Genomic DNA, 24,170 nt, shown 5'->3' on the forward strand with positions numbered 1-24,170 from the left:
TCATTGGTTTAATTATATACCAATTGTATTCCAATACAAAATAAGTAATAAATAATAATCTGTAAGGCTTTTCTTGATATTTCCTGAACTTTGTTAGTGTATTAAGTTCCTAGGGTTGTTGTAACAAATTGCCACAAACTGTTACAAAACTGATATGGGAGGCAAAGCTTCTCTTATGTTTAGTTTTTGAAAATTTCAATACAAATGATCTAAAAAATTTTAATTGTCAAAGTTACTCCCATAGGAAGTCTTCAAAGGTAGGTCAGGTACTACTCAAGGGCCTGGGAGTTTGCAGGCAGGGTTTGCAGACATAGTTCTAGCTTCTAGTGAGCATGATCATCCCACCTTTCCCCCTAACCCTTTTCTGTCATACACAGAGAGAGATGGATTGTTGAAAAAAGTGTGGAATTTGGAGTCAGATGGAGAGTCATTAAATTCTGATGCTGTCACTTATTATCTGTGTGACTCAAGCCAATCACTTAACCTCTCTGAGCCTCATTTTCCTTATCTATAAAATGGAAATAATAGTGTTCACCTTATTAGATTGTTGTGAGGGTTAACTATACACACACACATACACACAGTTCCTAGCAATTATCTTGCATGTAATAAGCGCTTAAGAATATCAGCTCCATCTTTCCTTCCTTGCTGCCATCAAAGCAACATTCAGAATTTCTTTGTCCGTCCTCTAATTTCCTTCTAGGTCATCAGGAAACTTATGTTCTGTTTCTAATATTCCCTGGACTAACCCTCTGCTTCCTTTACTTGATTCCTTCATCTCTGCCCCCGTTTCGATGTTCCCTTCCCAAACTCTATCCTCTCTCATGCCTCAATCTCCCTTCTTTCAAGCAGTTCTTACATTCCAACTCACACAATTTCAGAGATCTGTGCCCTGTTAAGGAACTGAGATAACTCTGAGAAAAGTGTAGGTCGTAAAAGCTCTTACTTCTTTTGCTCTTTCGTGATGGGTCAATAAGTCCTTTTATTTGTTTGTTTAAATCATGGTCTTCCCAAAAGTGTGGAGAAATTTATACATCTAATGCTATGGAAAAATTCCTGGACCACAAGTCCTATTAAATTCAAAACATTTTTGGAGCATCTGCTATATGCCAGGGAGTGCCCCAGCCACTGGGGAGATAAAAATAAATAAGACAAAGTCTCTGCCCTAAAACACTTACAGTCCAACCAGGCACACAGACATATAAATACACACTTTGAATATAAGTGAGCCTTGTGTAGCTTCAAGCAAATAGGGCACATGAAAGAATTCCCTATACTTTTTTGGTTATGAGATTGTCTTGGACTAGCCAATCAAAATGCCCACCCTGCCCATGGTACCCTGCTGAATGAGAAGCCACGTTCTGTTCCTGTGAGCAGAGCTCATTGGCTCAAGATGGGCTTATACTCCAAGGTCAGCCAACCCTGCATTAGTGTAGTGGATGTCTACATTTTTTTCTTAGCTGTCCATCATCTAGCCCTCTTACTATACTGGAGGAATTCTCCACTGTTTGAGATTTGGTGGGAGGCAGAGCCCGTTTCCCATGGATGGAACAGAAAAGGCCGTATACTCTTTCCTACTCTCCTCATCTCCATCTCAACTCCCTTTATAGCTAGGGTGAGAACATGTGACCTAGACTTGGCCAATCAAATATACCTTTCTTAGACCCAGAATTGAGACTTGGTCATACAAGGGGCCTGAGAGGAGGAGAGCACTCTGTGGCAGTAATTGCAACAACGTCCAGTCTCCAGGGCCAGCAGGGGCAGAGGGACAAGCAGTGATCTCTGGTTTCCAGTGCCCAGGTGTCAATTACAAGTCATAGCTCGTTCTGTTCGGTGATGGCAATAGCATCCTCTCTGGCTAATGTGATGTATGATTTGGCTGTGATTCTGGCTGCTCAGCCTCCCTCTGTTTCTGGTCATTTTCTGAGCATTTCTCTGATCCAATACCCTTTCAATGAATTCCTTTTTTGCTTAAACCAGCCAAACTGATTCTTAGCAACTAAGAGTACTTTGGTTGAGGCCTGGTACAAAGCTCTACCTCAACAAGAACTCTAATTAACTGATCCAGGTAACTTCTCCTTCTAGGGCATTCAAACTATAATATTAGAATGGGTCAATTAGAGTCCAGAACAGAAGCTAAAAACACACACCCATGGACTATGAGGAAGCGGGGACTAAGTGTAGGCTGAAATTATGAGTAAGCAGAAGTTATGAATAAACAAAAGTTATGAGTTAGCAGAAATCAAAATACATGCAAAGGAGAGGAAGAGGCTGATGGCAGCAAGAAAACAGAAGCCAAGAGGAACTGTGTCCCCCTGGTGGTGTGGGAATGGAGGAAACCCTGCTCTCAGTGGGGACTCCAAGCTAGCCCATTCCCCGGATTTGCCTTGAATCCTGAACTATTTTCCAATTTCTGAACTGTATTTCCATTTGTCTGAAGCTGATTAACCCTGGCTTTTCCTAGGATCCTTTGAAATTCCAATTGCTCTTATTTCAATGTATATCCTTGTAATAACTCTCCTATTACCTGAGGCAACCAGGATAAGACTCTATTCTGTATGACCAAAGAGTCCCAAAGATTACAGGGATGATATGGCTAGGACCCCAAAACCAGCTGTCAAATACCGTATCTCAGAAGTCACTGATCTGCCTCTCCAAAGATGTCCTTTCTTTTCCTATCTTACTTGAAATTCTCAGCAGGAAAACCTTCCTCTGGGCTAGAAAATAAATGGTTTATAAGAAGCCCTTGTTTAAAATGTGCTCTATTCCCTGGAGGGAGAAAAGAGTCAGAGGTGTTTCCCTCTGCATTAGCCATTAGCATCTGAGCAGATCATATGAGTTCGTTCTTAAATTTGAACTCGGTAGAGGTCTGATACTTAGGGGATGAGCTAGTTATAGGCAGAAAATTTCGCAAGGGAGGGGAGGGTGGAGAGTAGATAATAGGAAATTGCAGTAAGAGGTCCCTGGGACCTTCTAAGTGACTGTCTTTTGGAACATTCCCATAAGGGAACGTCCTGGTAGGCAGCTGGTGTGAAGGGCGCCAGGAGGCGTGAGGCCGAAATGGTGGCCATGCAACAAGGGGGACACCAACCCCAAACATTCTCACCGCACAACCTGCCTTTCGCCAGCTGCAGAGTATGACCTTGCATAATATCCGTTACCCTTTAGCTCTGTAAGAGATGGGGCTGGGCTAAAGTGGCAAAGAAAGATGGCCATCATATCTGCCCAGTTTGAGATTCTGCTGGGAAATTACACCAGCATTAATGGTGCCTTGGGGATACTTGCATGAATCTGTGGCCTTCATTTTATCTCCTGGAACATACAGTGCCCTCTCATGGCTTGTGAAAAAGGAGATATCTGTATGTCTCACCTAACTGATTCTGTTAATGAGACTTGACACAGGAAGGAAGGAATTTATACATGCTGCTGTGTTTGAAGGGAGGAAGATGCATTGAAGCTGCTTTAATGAAAGCAGAAGTCTGAAGTTATCCCTACGGAGCTTTATTTATTTTCTCAAAGTCTAAAATGTACCACAAGGTATTTTTTTTCTCTTCTGAGAATAGTGGGTAGAACTGTTCTTGGAATAGCAGTGAGTCACATCAGGATGCAGGTAGGAGAAAAATATTAGTGCCACGGACACATCTTTTTGTAGAGTACATACCTCAGCTGCTGGGTGATGTGATTGCCCGTCAGCTCTGTTTGTGTGGCCAAATGACTTACTGTGGGTTATAAATCAATGATGAGCACTGAAGAGCAGATGGGGAGTTTAATGCATCCTCCACATCTCTGTCTTGTGACTGGCTGAAGTCCATGTGCAATTTTGAAAAGGATGTTTGAAAAGGATATTCATCATTTTAAATTGCTCTGTGGGAGCTTTGCAGTTCATAATGTGCCACTTAGGTGCCTCTTGAAGATAGGTTTTCCTTGACATGGTTTACAATTTCATAACAGCAAAAAGGCAACTTGGGGTATTAGGATAGAAAAGCGAACTTTGAAAGAATTAGCAAGAAATGGGGGAGGGGGAGAGTGAAGGGAGGGAGCTAGAGGGGTTTGAAATATTTAGGCTAAATTCTACTCCATCATGGCTAGCACTGGGAATTCCCAGTGTCTGGCCATATTTTCGCTATCCATTCCTCAGCGTAACCCTCAAATACTGTTGGGAAAATCTACTTAGGCATGAGCCTCAAATGACTAAAATATATTTGCTCTTGTGGAAAAAGAGTTAAAAACCCAGCAGTATAATAGTTTAACAATGCTAGAGTTGATCATCTGTAATAAAATAGAAGATTGTTACTGAAATGGTTCTGAACCAAACACATCTGCTATATTCTTTGCCTCATTTTGTGGCTTTACTCGAAGGGATCCTCATCAGAAGTGTTGTGTGTGAATGGTATTGGCTGTCAAGTGGAGAGTTGGTGTGCAGACACCGACTCCCCAGACATCCAGGTGAAAATGAATCAACAATCAGTAGCCTGAGAAAATACGCATCTGGAGCAAATGTGCTCTTAATGTCAAGGAAAGAAGAAAGTAGAATTGGGCCTGGACTCTTTCAGTGTGGTAAATATGAGCAGAGTATTACGTGTGCAGAATAAGAAAGCATGAAACTTCCACAAACCCTGCAGGGGAAGGGGAGGAAGGAGCAGCAGACCCAGTAGGGTTCCTATTGCAGAGTGAACTATTTTTTTCATATGTTAAAAATGTCTTTTAGAAAAACTTGAGAAGGTATTTCTATACAAAGTACGTGTAATTAAAATGTTGTGGGAAACGGTGCTATAAAAACTATAAATATAGTAATGTATTTTTACTTCTTGCCCTGATATGCAAGGCAGATAGGTAGAGAAAATTTTTTCCTGAGTTGTGCCTTGCAGTCTGAGCTTCATTAATACGTTCATTTAGTCAAGAAATATTGATTGAGCACCTCCCATGTGCAAGGAACTTGTACATAGTTGTGAACAAGAAAGACACGAACAGGAGTAGACTTGGTCATCATGACGATGTCTGAGAAAACTGACCTTCCTGAAAATGCTGCTGGGCCTGGTACTTTCCCACTCCCCCTAAACAGCAGCCAATGCTCCTTTTCTCTCTTTTTTTAAAAACAAATCTCGCTTCTTATCTTCTTGCTCTTGTTCTCTTTCTTTTCTTTTTCCTACCTCCCTGGGAACTTCCACTTCAAACCCTCCAAACCAGTGACTCAACTGCCTTTCACAATTGCTCATCCCCTCTTGTCCTCACTTACCTTCTGACCCATCTGAGATCCACAGTTCCTCACTCCAGTGGTCTTCAAACTAGGTGCCCATAGGGTGCAGGAAGACTTTCTAAGGGAGGACTTGTGCAAAGATAGTTTTAAGGAAACTCTCAACCTTCTTATCGATTATTTTTCTTAAATTGATCTGCCTGAGAACTCACAGGCATTTATAATACCCCTTCTCCTACTACACATGAGAGAGGCATATACCTCACTGATCCCAAATCTTACTATGGTGATTTCAAATGGGCTGTAAAACCTCAGGGTGCCAAACAAAATAATAAGTCAAAATATTAATTTTGGGAAAGTTAAAAAAATACTTAATTAAAACTCTTAAGATTTTCCTGATTTCCCTATCTTCTATATATTTTGGTTAAGGGGAAACATTGCCTTATAAACAGTATATTTGACCCATGTTGGGATGTTCTGAATTCAGCTATCAGATAGAATGGTATGGTGGGATTAATAACAATTTTTGTTTAATGACTTTGCCTCTTTATCTCTGGTCTGTTATTAATGAATATATCACCCTGGAGGGAGACTTCCATGAGAGCAAAGCAAAGAAATAATGAAACTTAAAAACATTTTTTATATATTTAAATTTTTTTTACCTTAGCTATTCAGGATATTTATCCCTAATACTTTCTTTAAGAATTAAATTTTTAAATTTTAGAACAACTTTATATTTACAGAAAAATTGCAAAGATAGTACAGAGTTCTCAAATAGCACCTACACAGTTACCCTTATTATTAACATGTTACATTATTATCATATATTAATTAACATGTTACATTATAATGGTATATTTGTCACAATTAATGAACCAATATTGATACAAAAGTCTACATTTTATTTAGATTTTCTTCGTTTTTACATAATATTCTTTTTCTGTTCCAGGATCCCATGTTCCATTTAGTCATCATGTCTCCTTATTTTCCTCTTGGCTGTAACAGTTTCTCCAACTTTCTTGCTTTTGATGACCATGACAGTTTGAGGAGACTGGTCATGTACTATGTAGAATGTCTCTCAATTGGGATTTGTCTGATGTTTTTCTCATGATTAGACTGGAATTATAGGTTTTGGGGAGGAAGACTATGGAGGTAAGGTACCATTTTCATTACATCATATCCAGAGTACATGCTATCAACATGACTTACCACTGTTAACGTTGACCTTGATCACCTGGCTGAGGTTGTGTTTGTCAGATTTCTCCCCTATAAAGCTATTCTTTTTCCCCGTCTGTAGGACTTTCTATTAGCTGAAATGAAAAGAGACTTGGAACTGCCTAAGTAGAACAGCTTCATGATGCTGATTCTTATAAATATCAGTAGAATGCTTTTCAAGACTACTGATTCTTCAAGATACTTAATGTAAAAAAAATTAAGTGATGTAAGTTCATGTGCATTATTCAACAAGATAGTTAAAAATAAATTTTTACCAAATCATGAAATGCGTATTCCAATTACTGTTACTATTCATCTTATTTCACCTTATAAAATGTTTAATAATTTCTACCTCCTATTAACAAAAAATAATACTATATTTTTGCTGCCAGACTGGTGAGGTTTTAGTAATACGTCTCTTTTTCCTTTAATAACCTCAGAGGAAAGGTCTGAATTTATGTTGAAGATTGCTGTGTCTAACAAAATTAATGGAGTTATTTCTGATTTTATATTAATTCCTCTTTAAACATTCCAAAAGGGTGAAAAACAAAACTTGATCTTTAAACATTCCAAAAGGGTGAAAAACAAAACTTGATGCGTGTACGCAATTCACTTACCAAAGTAGGACTGTGTCTTTGTTTCATACTACTCATGTCATTAAAAACTCAGCTAGTCATTACACTCCATTATTACAAGGTATGTACTGAGAAACAATATATTATTGTCTTGTTTGTATTATAACTGATTAGAAAATGTATGAAATAATTATATTCTGCATCATTTTAATCTTATCTGCGAAAGCAAGTAATCTAGTTGACAAAATATATTCTGTATTTTTTCTCAGTATTTTAATAATATCCTCAAAATATATATAAGATACAATTTTAAAATGAAGTCAACTTCTTTTTGAAAGCAATTAAGTCTGATATTGCTGCTTGATTTGACATTGAGAACTGGCTTTGTCAGTTGGATTGCATGGAAGACTTTTTCCATAGACTGAATGAGCTAAATCTACAGCTTAGAGAGACTGATGAAAATATATTAAAAATATCTGATTAGAGGGGGAAACCAAATAAAGGGGACAGAGGATCTTCCTGAATTACTTCTTACAACTGCATATGAATCTATAATTACCTCAAAATAAGAAGTTTAATTTTTAAAAAACATGTGATTAGACAACATTTCGTCAAACATGCTGAATTGACAATGGTATGATGAAATTAATAATGTTTACTTTTGTAAATTTCTTTCTGAGTATATTGGATTAAACAAAGTACCTCTAAATGAAAGAATCACAAGTATAATTTACATTCAGGTAAATCTTGGTAAAGCTTTTTTGGTATACTTTCCAGAAGTTTAGAAAATAAATGATTCTGATAACTTGATACAAATCTCTTTGCAAGTTAGGGGATTTCCAATTTTTTGCTTTCAATAAATTCAGTTGCCAGCTGATTATTAACATATTTCTTATGATAGACCCTTATATGACTTTTTTTTGGCTTTCAACTCAGGAGTGTAAAGAGTTGAGTGACATTGCTATAAAACTCTTCTATTTCTGTCTACTTAGTTATGAGTAAAAGGTTTCTCAGTACATATGTATAACAATGAAAAATAAGAATATAATTGATGGTCTATGTTTTCTATAACAATCTAGAAATAAGTACCATTCACCCATGGATGAAATAATTAATTGGAAAAAATTGTCTTCGATTATCTTATTAAGAGAAGAACTTTCAATAAAATGTTAGTTTTTATGTTTAATAGTTATTTATTAAATTTTAAAATATATTTATATTTTGGTAAAAAGTTTTAATATGTGAAAATTATTTTAGTCAATGGTATATTAATAATAATTGTAATAGTAACTGATGTAGAAGAAAATTTTTAATGCTTAGAGCCTTATGCTCATAGAAAATATAAAAATTACATTAAACTTTGGTTTATATATGTATGTTTGTTGCAGAGAAAGGTGTGAAGTTAGTAAATAAAAAACTTTTGAGTACAGAAATATGTTACAAAATTCAGTTGTCAGGGAGAGTAAGTGGACTGGAAGTATAGGTTTAAATAGAAAGGAAAAGATGTAAAATTTCAATTTAAGAAGCACTTTTAAATAGATAATGGTGGGTACCAAATTTATACGGTATGAAAAGTCATTGGTTACTGCTATAGACTGAATGTTTTTGTCCTCTCAAAATTCATAATTTGAAACCTAATCCTCAGTGTAATGGCATTTGGAGGTGGGGGCTTTGAGAGGTGATTAGGTCATGAGGGTAGAGCTCTCATGAGTGGAATTCGTGCCTTTATAAAAGAGACCCCGGAGAGCTCCTTTGTTCCTCCTGCCTATGAGGACGCAGCAAGAAGATAACCTTCTATGAGCCAGGAAGCAGGTTCTTACCAGGCACCGAATCTACTGGTGCCTTGATCTTGGACTTTCTAGCTTCCAGAACTGTGAGAAATAAATGCTGTTGTTTATAAGCCACTCAGTCTATAGTATTCTGTTATAGCATTCCCAATGGACTAATACAGTTACAGTTTTTAAGTGACATATCAAAATGTACTATATGTCAAAAAGTGTATGACATTTGAACTTATAATGAGAAATTTAAATGTTACCTTAAAAAATGTGTGGAGGGTACATAGTTTTTCAAAACTATTTTTAGGGAGTATGCAAACAAAAGAGTTTGAAGGCCATGTAACACAGTAATCACTTCCTTCCAAACACCTTTAAGTCATTTGTCCCTCTCTCCTCTCATTGTATTCATCAGGCATAAGTCCAACCCTGGTTAAACCCAACTCTCTACCAATTCCATACCTGCCCTCAGGCAGCTCGATGTTGCTGGAGAGAAACACGAGACCATGCTGACTGGTTTCACGTTCAATCCATGATTACAACATTCAAAAGGGTATACCACACCACCTCGCAGTTCTACTGGTCTGGCCATGTTTCAAGTTCTTACTTCCAAGCAATTGTTTCACACCTTCTTTTCTCTCCTCAAAATTCCTATACCACTCCCTCCACTTCTCAACTAGCAACTTATAACTTTACCTCATACTTCCTTGAGAAAAGTGTTGATATAAAATAAGAACTTCCTCATCTTCCCTTCAGCAACCTGCATTTGTACGCATGCTTTGCCTCCCCCTTATTACTAGGGTGAAGTTGTTCCTGTGGAAGTCCAACTCTTCCTCTTGTGCTCCGGGTCCCATCCTCTCTCAGCTTCTTGAGGACATTGTCCTTGCAGTTATCCCCTCTCACCTGTATCATCGCTGATATCTCTTTATATAACATGATTCCCATCAAGTTAATAACCCGCTTTCATATATCATGTCTTTAAAAAACTCTCCCTTCACTCTATATCCCTATCCTACCCTCCCCATCTCTCTACTTTCCTTCACAGTTAAACTTCTGGAAAGAATTTTCTGTAGTTACTGTTTCACTTCCTTACCTTACATTCTCCACTCAGTCCACTCCAAGTAGACTTCCTTCACACCACTCCATGGAGACATTTCATTAAGGACAGCAATGGTTTCCGTACTGTTCTTCCAAAACCCAATGGCCACGTCTCTGTTCTTTTCTAATTGACCCATTAATCACTTCTTCCTTCTAGAAGAGCTTATCTTGGTGTCACCGACACTATACTTTTCTGGTTTTCCTGGCACTTCACTGGCAACTTCTTCTCAATCTCCTTTGCCTTTCTTCTGCTTATCTTGACCTCTAAGTCTGCCGTTCTCCTTGGCCTAGTCTTAGTTCCTCTTTTCTATCAACAGACACCTTCTTTAGGTGACTTAAAATACTATTTTTATGCTGATGATTCTCTAATCTATATATCAAACTTGATTTCTTTCCGGAAGGGCCTACTTGACATCTTCATTTTTATATTCAATAGGTATCTTCAGTCTCACTTGATCAACATAGAACTCTGGACTTCCGTTACCCCCAACCCCCTACCCCAACTGCATACCTGTGTTCTGTCCTATATTCATAGTCTCAGTTAATGACATGACCATCCAACCAGTTATTGTTTGTTTGTTTGTTTGTTTGTGAGGAAGATCAGCCCTGAGCTAACATCCATGCCAATCCTCCTCTTTTTGCTGAGGAAGACTGGCCCTGGGCTAACATCCATGCCCATCTTCCTCCACTTTATATGGGATGCCGCCACAGCATGGCTTGACAAGCGGTGCCTCAGTGAGTGCCCAGGGTCCAAACCCCGGCTGCCAGCAGCAGAGCGTGCGCACTTAACCGCTGCACCATGGGGCTGGCCCCCCAACCAGTTCTTAAACCCATATTGAGAAGTTACCACTGATACTTCTGTTTTTCTTATTACTTACATTTAATCCATCCAAAAATATCTGTCTTCTTCATCTTTAAAATATATCCACACTGATTCTTTTAATGTGTTAAGAGTTTTGTGGCCTAATAATTAGACAATTTTTGAAAATGTTTCATAGATACTTAGGAAGAATGTGTATTCTCATTGGTGGGATATCCATGAGATCAAGCTTATTAGTTTTATTTTCAAATAAAACCTTCTGTATTCTTAATACTTTTTTGTCTTGATTAGTTTTTGAGAGGAGAGTCTTAAAATCCTCTCCTGGGGCCAGCCTGGTGGCGCAGTGGTTGAGTTTGTGTGCTCCACTTCAGCGGCCTGGGGTTCACCAGTTTGGATCCTGGGCATGGACCTGCACACTGCTCATCAAGACATGCTGAGCCGGCATCCCATGTAGAAGAACTAGAAGGATGTACAACTAGGATATACAACTATGTGCTGGGGCTTTGGGGAGAAAAAAGGAAAGAAAGAGGAAGATAGGCAGCTAATGTTAGCTCAGGGCCAATCTTCCTCAAAAAAAAAAAAATCCTCTACTGTAATGGTGAATTGTCTTGTGCTAAAGCTGATAATTTTAGCTTTTGTATATTTGAGACCGTATTGTTAGGTACATATAAATTTAGAATTGGCTATCATCTGGTGAATTTTAACTTTTTATTATTTCATAGTATCTCTTTTTATCTCTAAATAATGATTTTTACCTTAAAGTATTTTCCCTGCTACTAATATATCTGCACTAAGAATGGCTTAATAAATCCCTTCTATCCTTTTACTTTGGAGGTTTCTACATCCCTACATTTTAAATATTATTCTTGTAACACCTCTTGTCTAGTTGACAGTCTCTGCCTTTCAGCTGGAGAGTTTAGTGCACTTATATTTCACATGATTATTAATACATTTGGAATTATTTCTATCAGCTTATTGTGTGTGCATTTGTGTGTTTAATGTTACTTGTTTTTTTCTCCTTTCTTGACTTCTTTTGGAATGATTTTTTTTAAGTGACATGTTTTTCTCCATTACTATTTGGAAGACATGCTCTCAATTTCTATTCTCTCAGAGAATTCTCTCTAAAATTTTAAACTGCATATTTGACTGAAGATCTAAAATTATTCAATGTCTCTACTCTTCTGTTAAATATCTTAGATAACTTGAGCTTTGATTGCTACCCTATCTTTTATTAATATTTTTTTCCTATTTTAGTTTTATTTTTAACACTCAGTTTAGATATTTCCTTATAGTTCTATACAGTCAACTTTTGTTTAGTTTTACTCACGTTTACCAATTTCTTTGCTCATAATTCTTTCTTCCATTTCAGTTTTTCTTTTTATAGCCAGTTTTATTATTTTTGAATGCATAGGTTCAATTATATCTTTCAAAAAGACATGTCAAAGTCCTAACCCTTAGTACCTCAGAATGTGACCTTATTTGGGAATAGTTTTGTTGCAGATGTAATTAATATCTAAGTTAAGATGAGGTCATACTGGAGTAGGGTATGCCATTAATCCAATATGTCTGGTGTCCTTATAAGGAGAGACACAGAGAAACACACAGGGAGAAGGCCATGTGAAGGTGAAGACAGAGATTAGAGTGATGTGTCTACAAGCCAAGGAATGCCAAGGATTTTTGGAAACACCAGAAGCTAAGAGAATGTTATGAAACAGTTTCTCCCCCAGAGCCTTTAGAGAGAACATGGCCCTGCTGACACCTTAACTTAAGACTTCTGCCCTCCAGAAGTGGGAAAGAATAAATTTCTGTTGTTTCAAGCCACCATCTTGTGGATGAGATGGTATTTCTTGGTGTATATGCATCTATGGGTAGTCACAGTAATGTTGTGGTATTCCTGAAAGGGCAAGAAAGTGTTGTGGAAGGAAAGTTATATTGACACCTACAAATATAATTGTGAAGTGAATTTTTGCTCAGGTTGAATTAAGTGTATAATCTGAAATTAAGTGTATAATCTGAAAATAGGAGAAATCAGTGAACAAATCCTCCTATGATGACAAAGACTGCTCCTTTGTTATGGCAGCCCTAGGAAACAAATGCAATGAAGTACAACTTTTAGAAGTTCCTTTTGTGAGGATCAATTAGCGGTAAACTTTTAATTTTTAGTTTTCTGAATATGTTTTAATTTTCTTTCATTCTTTTATATGTATATATATCCAGGTATATAACCTTAGGTTGAAAATTATTTTTGTCAACACTTTGCAGATTTTATTCTGCTGTTTGATGTCTTTCATTGAGGCTGTTGTGAATGCTGCTGTGAGTCTAATTGCCATTTATACTCTTCTGTCTTTTTTCTCTAGATGTTTTCAATGTCTTCTATTTCTCTTTGGGGCTTTGCAGTTTCATTATGATGTATTTAGTTGTGGATTTCTTTTAAATCCTGTTTTGGGTTTATGATTCCCAAACCTGAGAAATCATGTCTTTCATCATTTCCGTAAAATTCTCAGTGATTATCTCTTTAAATGTTACGTTTCTCTCTTTCTTTCTCTTCTTTTTTTTTGCCGAGGAAGATTCGTCCTGAGCTAACATCTGTGCCAGTCTTTCTCTATTTTGTCTGTGGGTTGCCGCCACGGCGTGGCCGCCAATGAGTGGTGTAGGTCTGTGCCTGGAAACCAAACCCAGGCCGCCGAAGCAGAGAGCACCAAACTTAACCACTAGGCCACAGGGCCGGCCCCTCTTTCTTTCTCTTCTTTTCTTTTAGTACTATCATTAGAAATTTTCTCCCTATTGTTCATATTTCTTAATCATTCTTTCATATTTTCTATCTTGTCTTTCTGAGTTTTCTTATCCAGGAATAATTCTGGATAATTTCTCCATATTTATCTTCCAGTTCATATTCTCTCTTAAGCTTTATCTAATATCACATTTAATTTATCCACTGAGTTTTTATTTTTTTATTTACAGGAGTTCTATTTTTTTCTTTTTTAAATATGCTTGGTAATTTTTGATGATCTAAACTCTTTGCATGTGTTTTCCATTCTCTTTTCCAATCTGTAAACATTCTAAACATACTTATTTTATATCATGTATCTGATAATTCCATATCTGAATTACTTGGGAGTCTAACTCTACTGTTTCTCTTTTATGTTGAATTTTACTCGTGGAGGTTTATTCCCTTTTGGGGAAACCCAAAGGACTTGGTTGAATATTCTTTCTTCCAGTGAGGATTTAATCTAATTTCTTCCAGATTAGAATCATTCTAAACTCACTACTTAGATTACTGTTTCCTGGGCTATAACAGATTGTATAGATCCCTACCCAAATCAGCCAGAGCAATGTTGTGATTAGGAGTTTTCATGGGGGGAGGGGGGGGGTCTCTTCTTTTCCCCGCTCAGAGACATGGCTGAGACAGACAGAGATTGCCTTGTAGTCTCTCTTTTGCCACAGGTAGAATTCTACTGATCTAGTCTTTTACTGGGAGTATAGCTTTGTGAGTGGAGTCTCAGTTACAACTCTTCAACTTCAACAGACCCCAAACCTGCTCTGTCTCTGGTACAGCGTGAAACCACCAGCTGTAGGAAGCTACCTGTATCAATGACTATCCCCAGGACAGTGTCTAGGTTCAGAACTTGGTTACCCCTCTAGTTGTATCCCTCTTTCTGTGTGTGTATGTGTGTGTGTGTGGGTGTGTGTGAGCTCAGCTAGATTTTAAAGCATATTTGTGATACTTTAAGTATATTCAGATATATTGCAGTGGGAGGTTTTAAAATAAAATATATATATATATATATATGGCCCAGAATAGCACTTACCAATATTAGATATATATATTGTTTGTTTATTTAATCTGTCTTAGCTATGTAGACTGTGAACTTCATGAGAATAAGGAATGTGTCTGTATCTCTAGTGTTTAATACATAGTAGATGCTCAATAATTATTCATTGAATGGATAAAGGAAGGAATGAATACCTTAAGCCTGCCAGTATGCTTATGTAGTGACTAACAATTTCAGGCTGCAAACTGGGATAAGCAGGAAATATTTTTCTTATTTTGTGTGATTCTACTTAGTTTGTGATTCTAAATCCTCTTTAAATCAATTAGTTAACCTAGTCCTTCTTGGGATTCTCCCCCAACTTCTGGAAGATTAAACACAATTCCTAAATCTTATGCAGTGCTAAAGATGCCCATCTACTCTTCATAATTCATCTTAAAGGATGCCTACCACATGTCCATCATCTCTGCTAGCTCACCGTCTTCAAGTCTGGTAGTTGTGCTCTTTCTTTTCCATGCCTGGGGCATGCCTAAGACTGTTCAGGATGCTATAATAGAATACCATAAACTGGGTAGCTTATAAACAACAGCATTTATTTATCACAGTTCTGGAAAGTAGGATGTCCAAGGTCAAGGCACTGGTAGATTTGGTGTCTGGTGAGAGTCTGCTTCCTGATTCATAGATGGCCATCTATGTGCTGTGTCTTCACATGGTAGAAGGGGCAGGGGAGGTTGCTGGGGCCTCTTTTATAAGGGCACTAATACTATTCATGAGGGCTTTACCCTCATGACCTAATCACCCCCAAAGGTCCCACCTTCAAATGCCATCACATTGGGATTTAGGTCTCAATATATGAATTTGGGCTGAGGGGGCACAAACAATCAGTCAATCTTTGCTAAGTTTGTCTGTGATCTTGACAGGATGTCTTGATCCTTGACAGGATCTCAGGATCCACAGAGCTTTCTCTCCATCTAGTCTATGAGAAAAATCATTCTAGGCAGAGGCATAGGATTGGGTAATGACTCTCCCTTCCTCTCTGCCTCTCCAAGTGGTGGTGAATCTTCTTTCTCAAAGGGTGTAGACATTTAGCACAATAATGCACAGCAGCTCCCTGTGCATTATTCCTTATCATCTCTCTCTCTTGAGGCAATGAGCTGATACCTGCTTAAAAGAAAGGAAAGAGAGTGAGGTCAGAAAGATGGCAGAATTGAAGTTTCCTACTGTCATCTCCCCACAGAACATCGATTTTGACAATCTCCCGTGAATGAGAGTATCTTTGTAGGAGTCTGGAAGTCCAGCAGAGAAGTTCTAACACTGTTGGGGCAAAAAAAAATCCAAGAATAGATGCATTGAAGATGGTAAGAAGACCAGTTTCACTTTACCTGTGTCACCCTTTCCCAAGGTGGCACAGCACAGTGCCAAGAAAGATCCCATTGGCGTGTAATTTTTCCCATGGGGGAAGTGAAAGTATGTGATTGAGTGCTCAGCTTACCCAGTTGTGTGGGAAGCTCCCCAAGAAACTCACTTGTTTCTCACTTTGCCTAGAATACTGAAGTGATCTGATGGCTGAAAGGTTGGGGAAAGGCTGGGAGCACAGCAACCAGGACTGGAATTCATCAAAGGGATGGTACTAACTGCTTCATGGTTCATCCTACTAACTGCTTCATGGACTCCATCAGGAAACCCACTGATGAATTGCTCAGGACACCTTGCTTGTGGAACCCTCCCACTGGTCTACAGGTACCCCCAAGCTCCACACACCTTACACCTCCATCCCCATGGCAAGCTCTGGGCACATGCTCCTGAAGATGGCAAGTACAAGCCTTTTCTGGTGGCTAGCAACTGTGGGCAAAGAGCTGGCCCATCTCTGCAACATTGGAAGAAGGCTCAGAAACTTGAGTGCTTCAGGGCACCACCCCAGAGAAAATAAACAGGAGGCTCTCAGCACCCAGCCTGGCTTTGTGAGATTAAGAGAAGGCATACAATCTTAAGAATTACCCACCAGCAAGAAGTATGGAGTGGGCACATCCATAGAAAAGGTGTGAGAAATCTTTAGAACTGCAAGCCAAACTGACTGGTGAGGCTATTTGCCTCCTGAAGCCAGTCAGTAGGGACTGAAGGAGGTGACTGCTTCTTCAAATGAGAAGACAGTAATGCAAGACTTCAAGGAGCATGAAAAGTCAAGGAAACCTTAACCCACCAAAAGAACATAATAATTTTCCAGTAACCAAATGGAGACCTGCAAATTGCCTAACAAAGAATTAAAAATAATTATTTTAAGGAAGCTAAGAGAGCTACAAGAGAACACAGACAGACAACTCAACAAAATCAGGAAAGCAATACATGAACAAAATGATATGTTCAACAGAGAGATAGAAATCATTTAAAAAACCAGAAATCCTGGAGCTGAAGAATATAAGGAATAAAATGAAAAATGCAATAGACAGCATCAACAACAGAATTTATCAAGAAGAACAAAGAATCTGTGAACTCACAGACAAGTCATTTGAAACTATACAGTCATAGGAGAAAAAAGAAAAAAGAATGAAAAAAGCCTATGTGAATTATTGGTCACCAGCAAATGAAACAATATATGCATTATGGGGATTCCAGAAGGAGAAGAGAGAAAGAAAGGGGTAGAAAACTTATTTAAAGAAATAATGGCTGAAGAATCTCCAAATCTTGTGAGAGACATGGTTGTCCAGGTATATGAAGCTCATAAGTCCCCAAACAGTTCAATCCAAAGAGGATTTCACTGGAACAGATTATAATAAAAGTGTCAAATATCAAAGACAAAGAGAGAACTTTGAACATGGTAAGAGAAAATAAACTCATCACATACAAGGGAACCCCCATAAGTCTGTCAGCAAATTTCTCAGCAGAAACTTTGTAGAGCAGGAGAGAATGGGATGATATATTCAAAGTGATGAAATTAAAAAATCCCAACCAAGAATAATTTACCTGGAAAAGCTTTCCTCAGAAATGAAGGAAAGATAAAGACTTTCTCAGACAAGCAAAAGCTGAAAGAGTTTGTCACCACCAGATCTGCTTTACAAGAAATGCTACAGGGAGTTCTCCAAGCTGAAATAAAAGGATGATAATTGGTAACGTGAAAACAAAAAATGAAAGTATAAAACTCACTGGTAAAGGTAAATATATTATCAGATTCAGAATACTCTAATACTGTAATGATGGTGTGTAAATCACTTAACTCTAGTATAAAGGTTAAAAGATAAAAGTTAAAAATAACTATAGCTACAATAACTTGTTAATGGATACACAATATAAAAAGATTTAAATTGTGACATCAAAAACATAAAATGATTGTGGGGGAGTAAAAGTGTAGAATTTTTGTATGCAATCAAAGGTAAGTTGTTATCAGCTTAAAATGGACTGTTATCACTATAAGATGTTTTATGTAAGCCTCATGTTAATCACAAAGAAAACAACTTAAAGTAGACACACAAAAGATAAAAAGAAAGGAATCAAAGCATAACACTAAATAAAATCAAATCTTCACAAAGAAAGACACCAAGAAAGAAAGAAAGGAACAAAGAAACTACAAAATAGCCAGAAGACAATTAACAAGGTGGCAATAGCAAGTCCTTACCTATGAATAATTACTTTAAATATAAATGGGTTAAATTCGTCAATAAAAAGACATAGAGTGGACTAAAAAAACAAGACCCAACTATATGCTGCCTGTGAGAGACTCACTCAAGCTTTAAGGACTCACATAGGCTCAAAGTGAAGGGATGGAAAAAGATATTCCATGCAAATGGAAATCCAAAAAGAGTAGGGTATCTATACTTATATAAGATAAAATAGACTTTAAGTCAAAAACTGTAATAAAAGAATGAGAAGGACATTATATAACGATAATTCATCTTCTTGATGAATTATCGTTATATAATGGGTCAATTCATCAAGAGGATGTAACAATTGTATCAAGGGTCAATTCATCAAGAGGATATAACAATTATAAATGTTTATTCACCCAACATTGGAGCACCTAAATAGATTAAGCAAATATTAACAGATCTGAAGAAAGAGATAGAGAACCATACAATAATAATAGTAGGTAAATTTAATACTCCACTTTCAATAGTGGTTAGGTTATCCAGACTGAAAATCAATAAAGAAACATTGGACTTGAACTACATGTTAGATCAAATGGACCTAATAGACATACACAGAACATTCCATCTAACAGCATCAGAATACACATTCCTCTCAAATGCACATGGAACATTCTCCAGGATAAATCATATGTTAGGTAACAAAACAAGTCTTAACAAATTTAAGAAGATTGAAATCATGCCAAGCATTTTTTAGACCATGGTGGAATAAAAATAGAAATCAATAACAGAAAGAAAACAAGAAAATTCACAAACATATGGAAACTAAACAAGACACTCTTGAACAACTATTGGGTAAAAGAAGAAATGAATAAGGAATTTAAAAAAATACCTGGAAACAAATGAAAATGAAAATACAGCTTACCAAAACTTATGGGATGCAGCAAAAGCAGTTCTAAAGGGGAAATTTATAGTGCTAAAAACCTACATTAGAAAAAATATCTCAAATAAACAACCTAACTTTGCACCTTAAGGAATTAGGGAAAAAAAGAATAAACTAAGCCCAAAGTTAGCAGAAGGCAGGAAATAACAAAGAACAGAGCAGAAATAAATGAAATAGAGACTAGAAAAACAATAGAAAAGATTAATAAAACTAAAAGTTGTTTTTGAAAAGATAAACAAAATTGGCAAATCTTTAGCTGAACTAAGAAAAGAAGAGAGAAGACTAAAATAAATAAAATCAGAAATGAAAGAGGAGACATGACAACTGAGACCAGAGAAACACAAAATTTCATAAGAGACTACTATGAACAATCATGTCAATAAATTGTATAACCTAGAAGAATGGATAAATGCCTAGAAAAATACAACCTACCAAGACGGAATCAGAAAGAAATAGAAAATCTGGATAGAGCATTTATGAGTAAGAAGATTGAATTAGTAATCAATCTCCCAACAAAGAAGCCCTGGATCAGATGGCTTCACTGGTGAATTCTACCAAAGATTTAAAGAAGAATTAATACAAATCTTTCTCAAACTCTTCCAAAAAATTGAAGAGGAGGGAACACTTTCAAACTCATTTTACAAGGCCAACATTACTCTGATACCAAAGTCAGATAAGGACACTACAAGAAAAGAAAATTACAGACCAATATCCCTGATGAACATAGATGCAAAAATTCTCAACAAAATACTAGCAAACTGTATTCAAAAGCACATTAAAAGGATCATACACCATGATCAAGTGGGATTTAACCCTGGAATGCAAGGATGGTTTGACATATGCAAATCAATAAATGTGATATGCCACGTTAATGAAAACCACATGATCATCTCAATACAAACAGAAAAAGCATTTGACAAAATTCAACATCCCTTCATGATAAAATCTGTAAACAAATTAAGTGTAGAAGGAATGTACCTCAACATAATCAAGGCCATATATGACAAGCCCACAGCTAACATCATACTCAATGGAGAAAAGCTAGAAGTTTTTCCTCTAAGGCACAAGACAAGAATGCCCATTCTTGCCACTTCTATTCAATATAGTACTAGAAGTTCTAGCCAGAGCAATTAGGCAAGAAAAAGAAATAAGATGCATCCATATTGGAAAGAAAGCAGTAAAATTATTTCTGTTTGCAGATGACACAATCTAATATGTAGAAAACCTTACAGACTCCACAAAACCACTATTAGAACTAATCAATGCATTCAGTAAAGTGGCAGGATACAAAATAAAAATACAAAAATCAGTTGCATTTCTATAGACTAACAATGAACTATCTCAAAGAGAAATTAAGAAAACAATCCCATTTATAAGAGCATCAAAAATAATAAAATATTTAGGAATAAATTTTTAAAGGTGAAAGACCTGTACACTGAAAACTATAAGACATTGAAGAAATTGAAGAAGATGCAAATAAATGGAAAGAAATCCTATGTTCAAGGATTGGAACAATTAGTTTGTGAAAATATGCATACTACCCAAGGTGATCTACAGATTCAATGTGACCCTTGTCAAAATTGCAAGGGTATTTTTCACAGAAATAGAACAAACAATCCTAAAATTCATATGGAACCACAAAAGATCCCAAAGAGCAAAAGTAATCTTTGGAAAGAATAACAAAGCTGAAAGAATTATATTTGCTGATTTCAAACTATATTATGAAGGTATAGTAATCAAAACACTATGCTACTGGCATAAAAGCAGACACATAGACCAATGGAACAGAATAGAGAGCCCAGAACTCATGCATATATGTTTAATCTTTGTTAAGGGTGCCAAGAATACACGATGGGGAAAGAATCATCTCTTTAATAAATGGTGTTAGAAAATTGGATATCCACATTCAAAGGAATAACACTGGATTCCTATCTTATACCATCACAAAAACTCACTTGAAATAGATTAACAACTTAAATATAATACCTGACACTGTAAAACTCCTAGAAGAATACATAGGGACAAACTCCTTGACATTGGTCATGGTGATGATTTTTTGGAAATGACACTAAAAACACAATCAACAAAAGCCAAAATAGACAAGTGGGACCATATCAAACTAAAAAGCTTCTGCACAACAAAAAGAACAAACAACAAAGTGAAAAAGCAACCTATGGAATGGGAGAAAATATTTGCAAATATGTCTGATTGTGGGTTAACATCCAAAATACATATAAGGTAATTTTACAACTCAATAGCAAAAAAAAAAAAAGAAAACTGAAAATCTAATAGAAAAATGGACAAAGGACCTGAATAGAAATTTTTCCAAAGAAGACATACAAATGCCCAGTAGGTACATGAAAAGGTGCTCAACATCACTAATCATCAGGGAAATGCAAATCAAAACCACAATGAGATATCACCTCACACCTATTAGAATGGCTGTTATCAAAAAGACAAAGGAGTACAAGTGTGGTGAGGATGTGGAGAAAAGGGAACCCTTGTACACTGTTGGTGGGAATGTAAATTGGTGCAGCCACTATAGAAAACAGAATGGAAGTTCCTCAAATAATTAAAAATAGAACTACCATATGATCCAGCAATCCCACATCTGGGTTTTTATTCAAAGGAAATTAAATCAGTATCTTGAAGAGATATCTGCACTCCTATGTTCATTGTAGCATTACTCACAATAGCCAAGATATGGAAATAACCTAATATCTGTCAAGAGATGAATGGATAAAGGAAATGTGGAATATATGTATCATATATATGTGGTATATGATTCAGCCGTAGAAGAGGAAATCTTGCCATTTGTGACAACATGGATGAACCTGGAGGACATTATGCTAAGTGAAATAGGTCAGACAGAGAAAGACAAATACTGTATGATCTCACTTAACGTGGAATCTAAAAAAGCAAACTCATAATAAGTATTATCTTGTACTTTGAATGGATGTTTTACCCATGTATGATTTTGTAACACGATACTTTGGTCATTTGGAATACTGATTCACTGAGTTGTGCTGATCTTTCACATGTTGGCATATTTTGTTATACAACGTAAAATATTATATTTGCTAATATCACTACTAATCTCATCAGAAAAGTCTTTGAGCATTGGAAAGCTGTCAAGCTTATACTGGCAGATACAATTTTTCCAGAATTCTAATTTTTACTTCAAAGCTTGAATTTTATCATTGGCAACAAAACTGTCAGTTGTTTTGCGTGAAGTGATAGTCTCACTTGGTTCATTGTTGAGAAAATCTGCCAAATACCCAACTTGAAATAAACATGGTTCTTCATTGACTTGAGTAAAAATGATATTCTCTGAAAAAGGTGGCTAGTTCAGGTCACAACTCAAACAATCTTACAAATGCTTTTCCTTGAGACAACTCTCATGCTTCAGTATGCAGTAGAAGTGCTTTTTGCATACCTCCCATTTCATCAAACAGAATATGGGAAAGATGTATACTCAAGGGCTGATATTTAATGAAATTAATGATTTGTATTGCTTCATGATGGAATTTTGAAGTGAAATTCTTCTCTAGCTTTTTTTTCCCTGTACATTATACTAGTACAGTGGCTTAACATTAAACTAGTACATTATACTAGTACAGTTCGGGGCCACTGCCTTAATTTGTGCTAAGCCGCTAAGTTTAACCCACCATTGCTTTTGCACCATCGATGCAAAACAACACGATGAAAAAGGTAAATAGTGTCTTAGGGTTATTATGAAAATAGTTTTGAGTTTTTGAATACTCTGAAAGTGTCTCAGAGACTCTCACAGGTCCATGGCCCATTCTTGGTGTACTGCTGTCCTAAGGCATTGGCTAGTAGCCAATTCATTGTCTCAAAAGCTTTAACCTTGATCTTTATCTCCCCTATCTCCACCCTCTTCCCACCTCTTCTCATCTCCCTCCATTCCCCCCGACCAGTGCCTTTACCCATTAGGCTGAGCAATTGTACTTTTTTTCCTGGGAGAGATTTTCTTTGGATTTTCAAAGTTTTGTGGAGCATTTTAGAAAAGATTTATGTTAAATATTGAAAGTTTATTTCATGCAGATGATAGAAGTTACTTGAAAATAATTTATTTTTAAAAACAACGTACTCCATCTTAACTACAGTGGAGAACTGCCATACTCTTGTTATTAAAGTTGGTGAATTTTCTACAGAACAGGCCATGTTAATAAGTCATGAAATTAAAAGTGAGAGAAAGGTTTTCCTAATTGAGTGCTGATCATTTATGTGGTCTTAGCCCACCTCTTGCAGGATAATTGGCAAGTATCAGTGGATCAGAAATGGTCCATGTCCATTAGCTCAGCAGAATAGAGTCAGTAGAATACACAGTGCTCAGAGGCCCCTGCAGATCTTTGATTTCTTTTTTCTCATACTGGCTTGAATCTCTGTGGCATATTACTTGTCGTGGTGTGCTCTGGTTGCTGAATTTTCTGTAATGGGGGACTCAGCTTTTGTTGAGAGGTTTCAGGGTAGATCTTGCCTTTTCCCCTGACTTTTACTTGATGCTTCCAATCCTCATGCAGACCCTGTAGGAGTACCCTACCTAGTAATGAGATTGGAATTAACATCTTCTTGGTGGTTTCTGTTGCACTGATCCACTGTTGTCATGAGGGTCTGTGATGGTGGATCAAAATTAGGGCTCTCATTTGGCTCTGAAGCTTAGTGTTCACATCATTAACTCCCAATATCCAAAGGATGATTTATGCAGACCATTTGCCTACATTCAAATTACATTGGGGGCTTTGGTGAAGCTAATGAAACTCAGAAAATGTCAATTAACAAGACTCTTTGAAACAAATTTCCTTTGCAAAGAAATCCTTTTTGCTGTTGGAAGGGACAGATCCGGGTTTCATAAGGCCTTAAACTTACATGATTTGGGGATTCCTTTAAGAAAAAAAATACAAAGTTGCAAAAGTGATCTTAGTTAAAATGAGAAAATAATCACAACAAATAATGGAAGCTTGAATCTCCAGATATCTCTTTAGGCAATTTACCAGAAATAAGTACCTAGGAATGCTTCTGATTAGAACCTGGCTCGCTCTTCCCTCCTAGGACACTGTAACCCAGCAGCTTGTGGCATTCATAGCTCTGTGCAAGGGAAGGGCCCTGAAGGGTCAGCTTCATTTGCCTCATTGTAGATCCATCTCTGCTTTGGGAGAACTCTCTGTTCCAGACAAAGCC

General features: G+C 36.9%; 2 long non-coding RNA genes across 2 annotated transcripts in view; one reads left to right on the top strand and one right to left on the bottom strand.

Annotated features, from left to right (window-relative positions):
• The window catches only part of LOC147916166 (uncharacterized), a 92,740-nt gene that overhangs the window by 31,344 nt on the left and 37,226 nt on the right, over positions 1-24,170 (top strand). The gene's annotated exons all lie outside the window — the stretch shown is intronic.
• LOC147916167 (uncharacterized) overlaps positions 14,977-24,170 on the bottom strand; it is a 162,109-nt gene continuing 152,915 nt past the window's right edge. Inside the window, exon 4 of the long non-coding RNA XR_015553469.1 lies at positions 14,977-15,608. This is a non-coding gene — a long non-coding RNA (uncharacterized LOC147916167). The remainder of the gene's footprint in view (positions 15,609-24,170) is intronic.

This window comes from Ceratotherium simum, chromosome 10 (genome assembly GCF_057802395.1).
Source record: "Ceratotherium simum simum isolate JZ-2026a chromosome 10, ASM5780239v1, whole genome shotgun sequence".
Classification (NCBI taxonomy): domain Eukaryota; kingdom Metazoa; phylum Chordata; class Mammalia; order Perissodactyla; family Rhinocerotidae; genus Ceratotherium; species Ceratotherium simum.